Source organism: Octopus bimaculoides, chromosome 7 (genome assembly GCF_046866305.1).
Source record: "Octopus bimaculoides isolate indiv1 chromosome 7, ASM4686630v1, whole genome shotgun sequence".
Lineage (NCBI taxonomy): Eukaryota > Metazoa > Mollusca > Cephalopoda > Octopoda > Octopodidae > Octopus > Octopus bimaculoides.
In genome coordinates this window covers 90860826-90873788 of record NC_142934.1, presented here as the reverse complement: position 1 = coordinate 90873788, position 12963 = coordinate 90860826, and the positions used below count along the sequence as shown (strand labels likewise).

Genomic DNA, 12963 nt, shown 5'->3' with positions numbered 1-12963 from the left:
TGGGGGGTGATGTTTTTTCTCTTTGGTGATTCACAAAAGCATAAAAAACAGGGCACCAACTGCTTATGAATTCATCTTTCGTATTCCAAGAGATAACGTTAATTCTATTATGGAATTACAGATAAAGAGAGATGGGGTTACAGTTTTGTTGTTATAAATCGGAATAAAAAAAATAAGGAAAAGATTCAAAACTGTATAAAGAAGACACTTGAAAAAAGGAAAATCAAATGTTAATTTTGTAATTAATATATTTATAATTTATGACAAAATTTATAGTTCCTAATTTTGGTTTATGACAATAACTGAAGGTGGTATAAGAAAAAAATATCAACAAAGTGGCTGTGTGGAGAGGTGCAGGTGTGACTGTGTGGTAAGAAGCTTGCTTCCCAACCACATAGTTTCGGGTTCAGCCCCACTGCATGGCATCTTGGGCAAGTGTCTTCTGCTATAGCCTTGGGCCAACCAAAAGCCTTGTGAGTGGATTCGGTAGACGAAAACTGAAAGAAATCTGTTTGTGTGTATGTGTGTGTGTGTGCGTATGCTTGCATGCATGCATGTGTGTGTGTCTTTGAATCTGTGTTTGTCTCCCACCACCACTTAATAACCAGTGTTGGTGTATTTATGTTTCTATGACATAGCAGTTTGGCAAAAGAGACCCAAAGTACCAGGCTTAAAAAAAAGAAATCCTGGGGTTAATTCATTTAACTAAAAACTCTTCAAGGTGGTGCCCCAGCATGGCCACAGTCTAATGACTGAAACAAGTTAAAAAGTAAAAACAAAGATGAATATTCATCTGTTAGTTCTAAAACAGAAATGATTTTGTGAAAATGATTAATAATTACAAAGAAACAATAATTTATTTTCATATCCTTAAAGTAGAAAATCTCAATGAAAATCAATCCATTCTACTGAAGGCACAAGGCCTGAAATTCGGAGGAAGGGGACTAGTCAATTACATCGACCCCAGTGTTTCACTGGTATTTAATTTATCAACCCCGAAAGGATGAAAGGCATAGTCAACCTTGGCAGAATTTGAACTCAGAACCTAGCAACAAGCAAAATACCGCTAAGCATTTTGTCCAGCACACTAACAATTCTGTCAGTTCACCACCTTTGAGACATATAGTAATCTTTTCTACTCTAGGCACAAGGCCCGAAATTTTTGGGGAAGGGGCCAGTCGATTAGATCAACTCCAGTATGCAACTGGTACTTAATTTATTGACCCTGAAAGGATGAAAAGCAAAGTTGACCTTGGTGGAATTTGAACTCAGAACGTAGCGATGGGTGAAATACTGCTAAGTGTTTTGTCAACGATTCTGCCAGCTTGCCAACTTACAATGAAAACCAATCATGCTTAAAATAAAACTATACTGTAATGCAAATGTGGTGAGGTGTCAGAATTGTCAGCATGTTGGACAAAATGGCTAGCAGCATTTCTTGTGTTTCTTCAAGTTCTGAGTTCAAACCCTACTGAGGTCCAACTCTGTCTTTCATCCCTTGAGAGTTGATAAAATAAGATACAAGTCAAATATTGGAATCTATGTAATCTATTGCTCCCCTCTCCTTAAAATTATTGGTCTTGAATCCTGCAATGGACTGGTGTCCTGTTCAAGAGCAATGCTTTGATTTTAGTCATTTATATGCGATAGAAACCAAGTAACCAACTTTATGAGTCCTGGGGCTCAAGAAAAAAATGAATTGTAATACAAGCAGTCATACTTAACCTTAATCAAGTCTTAAGTATTAATACCTAAAAAAAATACAAAGGCAGGACTTCATTAAGCTTTGGATAACTTTAAAAAGATGCCACAATCTTCAATTGGTCAAGAATCTAGATTTACTCAGAATTGTTGCATCCAAACCATGCAGAAGATGGTTCAAGTTGCTTCATATAAACATAGATACTTCCCAAGAAAAAAAAAAATTTAAGTGTAAAATTTTAAACTAACATCTTTGGTTTTCTGAAAGATTAGTAAAGCATTTTCATATTTTTTAAAAATTCTATACTAATTAATTTACATAATTATTCTCAATGTATTATTTACTAAATCAGTAACCCTGTAACTTTTACCCAATGTGTGTTGTGGTACTTGGAGTTATGCAATTCTTGTATTTGTTTCAGTCATTTGACTAGTCATGCTGGAGCGCTGCTTTTAGTCGAAGAAATTGACCCCGGGACTTATTCTTTGTAAGCCTAGATCTTATTCTGTCGGTCTCTTTTGCTGAACCACCAAGTTATAGAGACATAAACACACCAACATTGGTTGTCAAGCAATGGCGGGGGAAGGGCAAACTCAGTCACACACACACACATACAACAGGCTTCTTTTAGTTTCCATCTACCAGATCCACTCACAAGGCTTTGGTTGGCCTGAGGCTATAGTAGAAGACAGGTGTTGAGTAGAATGCCAGGTGTTGAGAGACTAAAGTATGAAGGAGGGACAAGAATAGGTGCCTTGCTATAGAGGAGACACATGGCTCCACCAGATCATATAAAGGTAAGTAGCAGTAGATGGAAAGAAGAGAAGAATGGTAGTGATGATGTGCCAGAACAATCTCTCAAGGTACAAGAAGGTGAGAATAAGAGAGAATAGAGTCAGTGGATGAGGGGGTGGTGAGAGGATGGGTAGTTTGATAAGAGCATGAGGGAAAAGTAACAGATGGTTAGAGATGGAGATGGAGGTAAATGTAGTGAATGATGAACAAGGGTAGAGATGTGGTTGATGGGAAATATCAGTATGGAGATGGGAGAGGGGGGAGGGGGGAGAGATAGCAGGGGCTCAGGAAGGACCCCACTACTTAAATAAATAAAAATAGATATTGTTTTTACTTTTTTTTTAACAGTTGCCAATATTAGGGAAGTCAATGACTTGCATAGGAATCACGGCACAAGTGTTCTCATTCCAATTCCAGTCAGAAATTTTTTGCAGGTTGTGCTAACACTATTTCAGTCTTTCAATATTTTTTAAGTCTTAAGACGGTGAGCTGGCAGAAATGTTAGCACACCGGGCGAAATGCTTAGCGGTATTTCGTCTGTCTTTACGTTCTGAGTTCAAATTCTGCTGAGGTCAACTTACAGGAATGTAAACAAACCAACACTGTCAAATGGTTTGTCGAGGACAAACAGACAGAGAGACACACAAACATATAGTAAAATTGATAAAAAGAGTCTTGCCAACAGAGAACAACACCAGCCTCATTGGCTCTTTGGTGTCTATTTTGATCACATATATGACAGGCTTCCACAGTTTCAAATTGAATGAATTCGGTAACTTCCACAGTACCAAATTCATTCATAAAGATTGTGTGGCCTAGAGCTATAGAAGAAACTTGCTCAAGGTGCTATGTAGTGGGACTGAACCTGAAACTATGTGGTTGTAAAGCGAGCTTCTTAGCCACACAGACATGCCTGTGTCTGCTGGTATTTCTTTAAAAAAATATATATATAAAACAAGTGATTACTTGAACTTGTTTCAAGAACACAAATCATCATCATCATCATCATCGTTTAACGTCTGCTTTCCATGCTAGCATGGGTTGGACGATTTGACTGAGGACTGGCGAACCAGATGGCTGCACCAGGCTCCAATCTGATTTGGCAGAGTTTCTACAGCTGGATGCCCTTCCTAACGCCAACCACTCCAAGAATATAGTGGGTGCTTTTACGTGCCAACTATATTCAAAAACTACAAGATAACAAACTGATGTAGATTTTTAAAAATGGTTTAAGTCACAACAGAGGTAAATAACAGCCTGTAACTTTGAAAGGAATGACCAAATTTCAAGACCTTCAAACATGAGACATTACGTGTCTTCAAAACACATGTAAAAGTTCTAAATCAAAAAGAAAACATTCAATTTAACATCAGATGCAGCTTGATGAAAAGAAAACACACATTATAAATATAAACACAGGAATTCCCTTAATATCTATTTCAATTTTGTGACCCCCCCACCACGAAAAAAAAAAAAGATGCTAATCTAGTCGAAAAAATATTTTATACAAAATATGCACTGTTATGCAACTACATGAAAATAAAAATATATACTACAATCATTCTTTGATAAGTTAAGAAAAAGAAAAGTGTGAGGGGGGGGGGGGGTTATTTTGGTCCCTACATTCATTCAAAATAGCTGTTTGCAAGCATCTCTACTCAGCATTTTGTTGCCAGGTGTAATCTATTTCTAGATTGACTTCCATCTGGTGCTGTATGACACTAAATGAACAAGTTTATATTTCTGGTGATGATTGTATGTTAGTTGCACTATATTGGACTCAATCCTTCATAGTTCCATTCCAGCTACTTGAATACATTTAGTGAAAATAATTCACCAATGAAAATGGGGTGGAATCCTCGGAAATTTCCCCCCACACCCCCATTGATCCTTTCACCTGCACAATTTTCATTAAGGAAAGAAAAATAATAATAAAAATCATGCCCAAACTAATTTTTGTGTGTGTGGGTGGGGGGTGGGGGAGAAAGATGAACGATTTAAAACAAATATATCAGTAATTGTTGTATGAGAAAGTATATATCCTAAATTTATAGACTATATCTTGTGTGTTTAAGAAAAAAAAAACATTTTACAGAAATAAATTTTCCAGAGTGTGAATTACATGGTTTGTTATTAAATATATCTCCCCTCGCCCCACCTTTTTTTCCAAACCAAAATAAGGGATTTGCAGCATATTATTGTTATTACTGTTAAGAATTAACAATAAGTCTTACAGTTAAACAAAAGGATTTTCAAATATATTTTTATTTCGACTCCACTTCAACTAATTTTATCTTTATCCAACACATTTATCCCTGACATTCTCTATATTTCCTGGTTCGCTGGGATGATGAGGTACAAAAATGGGAATGTTTACTGTATGTACAATGAGACCAAGCATACACACAATGAACGCAAATGCACACAATCAATGTCATATTCAATCTTTTAGGGATAGAATTTGAGAACTGCTTCTTACAATAAAAGGTGATATGACATGCCTTTAGGAAACAGGGCTTTGAAAACTATTCATACCTTAGTAAGTTAATCTACCTTAATGTTATAACAATGACCAAGTCAGTGGTTACCGAATGTTTTAATTCACAGTACAATAAGATATTTTGTAACATGCTTTATATATAAAGTCGAAAAATGCACAAAAAAAAAAGCTTATATATTTTACTCTAAAAATATAAATGATTTAAGCTCTAGCAACATCACATGGCATATCACTAGAGAATCACTGATTTAAGTAATTAAAAAAGAATTATTAGATTAAAGAATTATATAATTGATGTAGTTGAAAATAAGTATTAAAATTAGATACACACCTAAGAGAAAAATGAGAGAGAGAGAGAGAGAGAGAGAGAGAGAGAGGTGGGTTGAGGGTTTTTACAACCAATCATAGTGATTGCAAAAGTTATTTATCTTTAGGTCATTTCAAAAAGTTGCCATCCTTTTCCCAAAGTACTTTAGGCGTTCATCTTATTTTAAATTTTGTGTCCAATAATAACCTCAAGGCTTCAAGAAGGTCAGTTGTTACCTAGTTCCCTGCATTGTAAATGGCCAGAATGGCAAAGAATGCTCATGAATCTTAGTCAGAACAAATACCATTTTCTTCTATCTTCTTTTACTTGCTTCAATCATTAGACTGTGGCCATGCTGGGGTACTACCTTCAAGGGTTTAGCTCAACAAATCAACCTCACTTATCATCCTCCTTAAATGTGTTCTTTTGCTCAACTGCTAAGGTGAAGGGACGTAAACAAACCAACACCACTTATCAAGTGGTGGTAGAGGGGAACAAACAGATACAGACACACACGCGTGCGCGCACACACACATAAACACAACAGGCTTCCACACAGTCTCCATCTACCAAATTCATTCACAAGGCATTGGTTGACCTAGGGTTATAGTAGAAGATGCATATCCAAGGTACTGCGCAGTGGGACAGAACCTGAAACCATATAGTTACAAAGAGAGCCCCTTAATCGTGCCTGCATCATATTAACATTTCTGTTTGAATGCACCAATTCTTTGATTTTCTGAACATCTTTTACTGACATCCATCATCAAATGACATATTTAAGACAGTCTCTTAATTATATAATGTTACTTTTATAACGAGAAAGTGATTTGAACTGTAGTTCCTTGTTAAAGTTATTTCATTTATCTAATTAAACAGGCAGATAATTCAACTAATTCGTTATTAATTAATATGCACAAGGTTTATATTACAAGAACACCTGAAAGAAGCCACCATTACCAATACATCATTGATACCTTCAGATTGTCTCTGCATGAAGGGATTTTGTAAGAAAGTTTGTTGGAGTAAGAAATTTAGGGACGGACATAGCTAAATTTCTATAAAAATTGACTCAGATTTGGAACAACTCTCTGTCTCTGTTGCTTGTATGCTCATCTCTCTTTCTCTCTCTCCCCACCTTTCTCTGCTATTAACTTTTAGGTCATAGAAAGACAGTTTCACCCTTGTACAACTGTTAAAAGCACTGGAAACATTGGAGGTGTTGCTAGAGATTTCCTATTGCATAGCACCTTGGGATATCTTCTAGATAGAACCTTGAATTCACCAATGTATTGTGAAGAGACTTTAGTAGGCAGAAACTGTGTAGAAGCCTGTCACACAGACACACACACACACGTGTGTGTGTATACATATATATGTGCATGCGTTTGTGTGTGTGTGTGTGTGTGTGTGTGTGTGTCGTGGAGCCCACTTCATGGTGATGTAAGAAGAGGAAAACATTGTCACACTTACATTGACCACTTGATTGCGGATGCTGGCCTTGAATGTACCCAGGGCCTTTAGATAGTGATGTTGGATGGAGAAGTGTGAGAGGTGGGCTTTGCTGCTGTGGCCTGAGTTGGAACCCAGCCATAATAAAATAATAAATATATATATATATGAATGAATTTGGTAGACAGAAAATTGAAAGAAGCCTGTCGTATGTATATATGTCTATGTGTGGGCATCTTTGTGCCTGTGTTTGTCTCCCACAACTACTTGACAACTGATGTTGGTGTGTTTACATCCCTGTAACTTAGCAGTTCAGCAAAAGAGACTCATAGAATGAGCTCCAGGTTTTAAAAAAATAAGTACTGGGGTTGATTCATTTGACTAAAATTCTTCAAGGTGGTGTCTCAGCATGGCCACAGTCTAATGACTGTTACAAATAAATGACAAAAGATATATATATATACATGTGACAGGCTTCTTTCAGCTTCCATGTACCAAATATATTCTTAATGTAAACATTGGTAAGGAAATTGAAAAACTGGTGTGTTTTTTTTTAATGATATCCTTGGTGATATTTGTTCTGCACAGAGTTATGAGACTTGTAACTCTTTCAATCAGAAATACAGTAAACCTGTAATCAACAATGCTATTTATTCACCAATGCTAATAGAGCGGGATCACTGCCAGAGCAGCTATCTAGCTTCTGTGCCGGTGGCACATAAAATGTACCATTTGAGTGTGATCGTTACCAGCATCACCTTACTGGCACTTGTGCCGGTGGCACGTGAACAAAACATTCGAGTGAGGTCGTTGCCAGTGCCGCTGGACTAACTCCTGTGCAGGTGGCACATAAAAAACACCGTTTGAGCATAGCCGTTGCCAGTACTGCCAAACTTGCCCTCGTGCCGGTGGCACGTAAAAACACCCACTACACTCTCAGAGTGGTTGGCGTTAAGAAGGGCATCCAGCTGTAGAAACTCTGCCAGATCAGATTGGAGCCTGGTGTAGCCATCTGGTTCAGCAGTCCTCAGTCAAATCGTCCAACCCATGCTAGCGTGGAAACCGGATGTTAAACTATGATGATGATGATGATGATGATGAATAATACCCTTGTCAAAACTGCAAACGAGAATTATGACAGAAAAATGGTATATCTTTGTAAAAAGCTTGCAGTTTTTCTATCATAATTCTCATTGAAGAGTTGGCTGTGGTGTCAAAAAATATATGAAAGAAATGATACATTACTTTATAGAATCAGTTTAGTAGTATTTAGTTGAGAGTAGAGAGATTTCCTTCTTAACTGTAATTAAGACAACATCAGACATGTCTAGCATCTGACAATTATTACAGTATATTTCTGCTATTTATTTAATTAGTTCTAAACGGGTGCAAAGCAACCTGTTTACGATTGGATTTCATATTCAGAACTATAACCTAAAAATTAGAGACTCCAGTAACTCTATATAGTTACATTATTAATTAATTATTACCTAATGTTTCAATCTAATATATGAGATTAAGATGTCAGATAGATTATGACTTAAAATCTGATATAGAATGAATACAGAAAAAAAAAAAAATCATATCGTAGAAATGTTATAATTATATCAATTAAAGGTACAAGTAACTTATAGGGATAATCTTTAGCTGATTCAGGAATGTACAAATACCATCTTTTTATTAAGATTGCCAATATTTGTAAGGCGTGGCTACTTTCACCACAAATAATATTCATCGTTTAAGGTCCGTTTTCATTGCTGGCATGGGTTGGACGGTTTGACTGAGGACTGGCAAGCCTGCACCAGGTTCCAATCTGATCTGGTAATGTTTCTACAGCTGGATGCCCTTCCTAATGCCAGCCACTCCGAGAGTGTAGTGGGTGCTTTTTACATGCCACCAGCACAGGAGCCAGTCAGGCAGGCCTGGCATTGATCACGAATGCAAAATTAGAGGTTTGACTTATACATCATCATCACTGTTTTCATTTAATGTCTGTTTTCCATGCTGGCATGGGTTGGATGTTTGACAAGAGCTGGCAAGGCCAAAAGGCATACCAGCTTCCATTGCCTGTCTTGATAAGGTTTCTACAGCTGGATACTCTTCCTAACAGCAACTATTTTAGAGAGTACTGGGTGTTTTTATGTGGCACCAGCACCAGTGCTTTCAATTTGAGTAAATATGGTAATTTTTTTAAATACACTTTTTTGTCTACATGTGTACAATATCTAACATCAACTTTGTGATTTTCTTATCATTACAGTAAAATCTATGCTTAGCTAAGGAGATCTGTGACTGAAATATATTCTGACTTATCTCCAACACTTACCAAGATTATTAAAATAACATTAGTCACTGAGCTACTATTGCCTTCTCTTCACCATACAATTATTTCTAATTAGATTTTTGATACTCATCACAGATTTTTGTTTGAATTATTTTTTGCTCATAGAATTTCTAGCAATGTGGAAATCTAAAGTTTCAACAGAAGCATGGATGTTTGATCTCTATTGATTTTATGTTGCTATTTGAAGTTATAAATCAAAGGTATTGAACTCCTGTCGATTATGTAATACTTCCAAATATATTTCCTTCATACCAGAATCATCGAATAATTACTTTTACAATAAAAGCATCCATTGTAATATCTTGTACTATTTTTTCACTTTCTGATCATCATCATCATCGTTTAATGTCTGTTTTCCATGCTGGCATGGGTTAGACAGTTTGATTGAGAGTTTACTAAAATGTAACCTTTTAATTGATTATTCATAGCTCATTACCAGTTATCAATTGTTCTTCAGTAGAGGTATGTTTCCATTTGTATTTTTACCAAAACATTTCTTGTAGAAATCAATATTGAAAAAAAAAAAACTCATCAAATGTATATATCTTTATTCCAGCTGCTTGAAATGATAAAGTAAATGTAATTTCCTTAATTCAATACTTAATATACCTTTTACCTTCTGTTTCAGTCAATGGACTGTAGCCATGCTGGAGCACAACCTTGAGGGGGTTTTAGGTTGAACCTAGTACTCATTTTTTAAAATCTGATACCCATTCCATTTGCCATCTTTGCAAATTGTTAAGTTTCAGGGACGTAAACAAGTCAACAGGAGTTATCAGGCAGGAATATTGGGTGGGAACAAACACAGGCACACACACACACAGTGTGTGTGATGGGCTTCCTCATAGTTTTCAGCTACCAAATTCACTCACAAGGCATTGATCATCCTGGGGCTATAGCAAAAGACAATATCCCAAGGTGCCATGCTGTGGTGGGATTGATCCTAAAACCACATGGTTACAAAGTGAGCTTGTTAAGCACAACCATGATAAACTAAATATCAAAACAGAGCTTGAACTTGTGAACTACAAGTAGGTAGTGCAGTACCCTAACCACTCAGCCATTTCACAACTACATTACTTTATGGAGTGGGAGTGCTAAGCAGTGATACATATAAATGCAATGTTATCACCCGTTCAAAAATGCTTGAGGCATGTTCAAACCAGGGAACAACATTGCATTTAAACATGTCACTTCTTAATGCTCCCATTCTGTAATTTACTTATGGCGAGCCACCACATAGCACTATCAGTCATCGTAGTTTGCAGTGTCACCTGCTTGGTGTCTGCAACTGAAGAGGAGACAACCACTCCAAAATGCTGGCATCTCACAGTCTAGGTAGGTGGCGCTGCGAACTGATCTCGGTGTATCCACACCATTTGTTTACAGTGAGAAATTTTCTCCATGACAAAACACAGTGAATGGCTTGTTCCCTAGTTTAAACCCAGTGCCTCAAGCATATTTGAACATTGCAACTATATTACTTACCATAATTATAATTCATTTCTGGAAATAATTATGATAACATTGGAGCTTCATGGCAAGATATCTTTCTAATTATTAATCTACAAGTCTCAAGATGCATATTAGATTTCTGCTCAAGTATGGGATGGTAACAGTCTACTGATTGGCAACAGATCATTCACTCCTCAACATACTATAAACACTGGCTCCCTTACCTCTACTATTGCTCCTAAAATAATACCTGTACTTCCAAACAAACTGACTGCATAATCACTCTATCAAGGCATACTTACTCGTCTCTCCTGCTCCTACTGTCGCCTACCCAATCATCTCACTTTCCCAACATGTCAAGAGCACTTTATCCAGATTTTCACTCTCCAAGGTTATAAGAACTTCTAGAATTCCTTCCCCACTCATGCTTTTCCCACAAACATTGACCTATAAATCTCCAGCTAAACACCAACAGCAACAATCTTTCTAGTCTTGGAAAGTACTGTAAAGGTCAGGGTTAGTGCACCCCTTACTCCTCCGAATTAACAAGATGTATTGATTCCTTATAAGAGATACGTTAATGTTTCTCTTTAAATGTATAATGCTTTTGTCGCTAAAAGATTTTCTTTTTTTACTGCTCCTTTTATATTAAGACTTTATAATCCAGATGGAGAGAAGAAACTTCACTTGCTGTTGTTTAAACCTTTGGCTTTCAAATGTAATGCTTATTTATTCACATTGTTTTGAATTAATCATGTATTACATACAGTTCTATATTAAGAGTTGAGAAATTATGTACATTATTTACAACTGATGGATATTTGTCCTCATCTTGTTTCTTGTTAACACAACGTTTCGGCTGATATACCCTCTAGCATTCATCAGGTGTCTTGGGGAAATTTTGAACCTGGGTTCTCATTCCTAAGGTATGTTTCAATGCTATTATTATTATTATTATTATTATTGTATGGCGTAGTGGTTAACAGCAAGGGCTACTAATCCCAAGATTCCGAGTTCAATTCCAGGCAATGACCTGAACAATAATAATAATAATAATAATAATAATAGCATTGAAAAATACCTTAGGAATGAGAACCGAGGTTCGAAATTTCCCCAAGACACCTGATGAAGGCTGAAAGGTATGTATATCAGCCGAAACGTGTTAACAACAAACAAGATGAGGACAAATATCCGTCAAATGTAAATAATGTAATCATGTATTATCTCATAAATTCAAAATTTTGATGGTGTCATCATCATCATCATCGTCATCGTCATCGTCATCGTCATCGTCATCATCATCATCATCATCATCATCATTTAATGTCTGCTTTCTACGCTGGCAAGGTTAGGAGTCACACTAGGTTCCACAGTTTGTTCTAGCTTGGTTTCTTACAGCTGGATGCCCTTCCTGGTGCCAACCACTGTACAGAGTGGACTGGGTGCTTTTTATGTGGCACCAGTACCAGTGCCTTTTATTTTTAGAAGGATATTGTAAGGTAGGCATGAGAGACTAGATCTAGCCACTTTGAACATAAAACCGGTGGAATATTAGGACCAGATACATAGGGTAGAAAGGATTTGATAGATCAACAGTAAACAGGACTTCTTTTTGCTAGATACAGTGTACTCCAGATTACAATATTTGATGTGTTACTAGACTACCCATGAAGTCTGAGATTTCCAGCAATGGAGTTTTGTTTTGTGGTTTTTTTTTAATCTTCCATGTTATTTTGCATGCTTTCAATGAATGTGATATCGAAATCACACACAAACGGCTCCTTTCCCCAGTAAAGGAAAGATTTAGCTGCTATTTCTTGCATGCCCTGCTACTATGTAACAGGTCCTTTATCCCAAATAGCTGTTACGTGGTGGTAGGGCATGCTAGAAATAACAGCCAAATCTTTCAGAGGTGAGATATGTTGAATGCAGTCGAAAGAAACCTATGGAGAAAAAAACTATTTCACACCAAGGTTAGAAATGGGTCTTTTACGAAATATTTACTGTATTTTTGAAGTCATTTTCATTTACAAATATTTTGCAAATCATAATGTGTCTAATGGAAAGGTTAGAGTTTCTTCCCTTTCAGTGTTAAGTTATTTTCGGAGTATTTTCCCATTTTGCATCATTTTGGGTATCTATACCCTAAAACCCTTGAATATCTCAATAACTGCTTGTCCTATTTATTTCAACCTTGTTTTATTCCATTCGTATTCACATTTCAGGGGCACTTAACTTTCAAAGTATTTTTCCCATTATGCACCAGTTTGAAGATTGAACTTCACTTTTAATGTATTATAGATTATCTCTTTATATAAGACAGTTCAGTGTGGTTTGAGAGACTTGGCTGATATTTCTAGCAGGTCAGCAACCATGCAGAGGCTCTCACAATGGCTCAAATTGGCACT

General features: G+C 36.5%; 1 protein-coding gene across 10 annotated transcripts in view; it reads right to left on the bottom strand.

The window, feature by feature from the left end:
• Positions 1-12963, bottom strand: part of LOC106870574 (uncharacterized) — a 152821-nt gene that overhangs the window by 108093 nt on the left and 31765 nt on the right. The gene's annotated exons all lie outside the window — the stretch shown is intronic.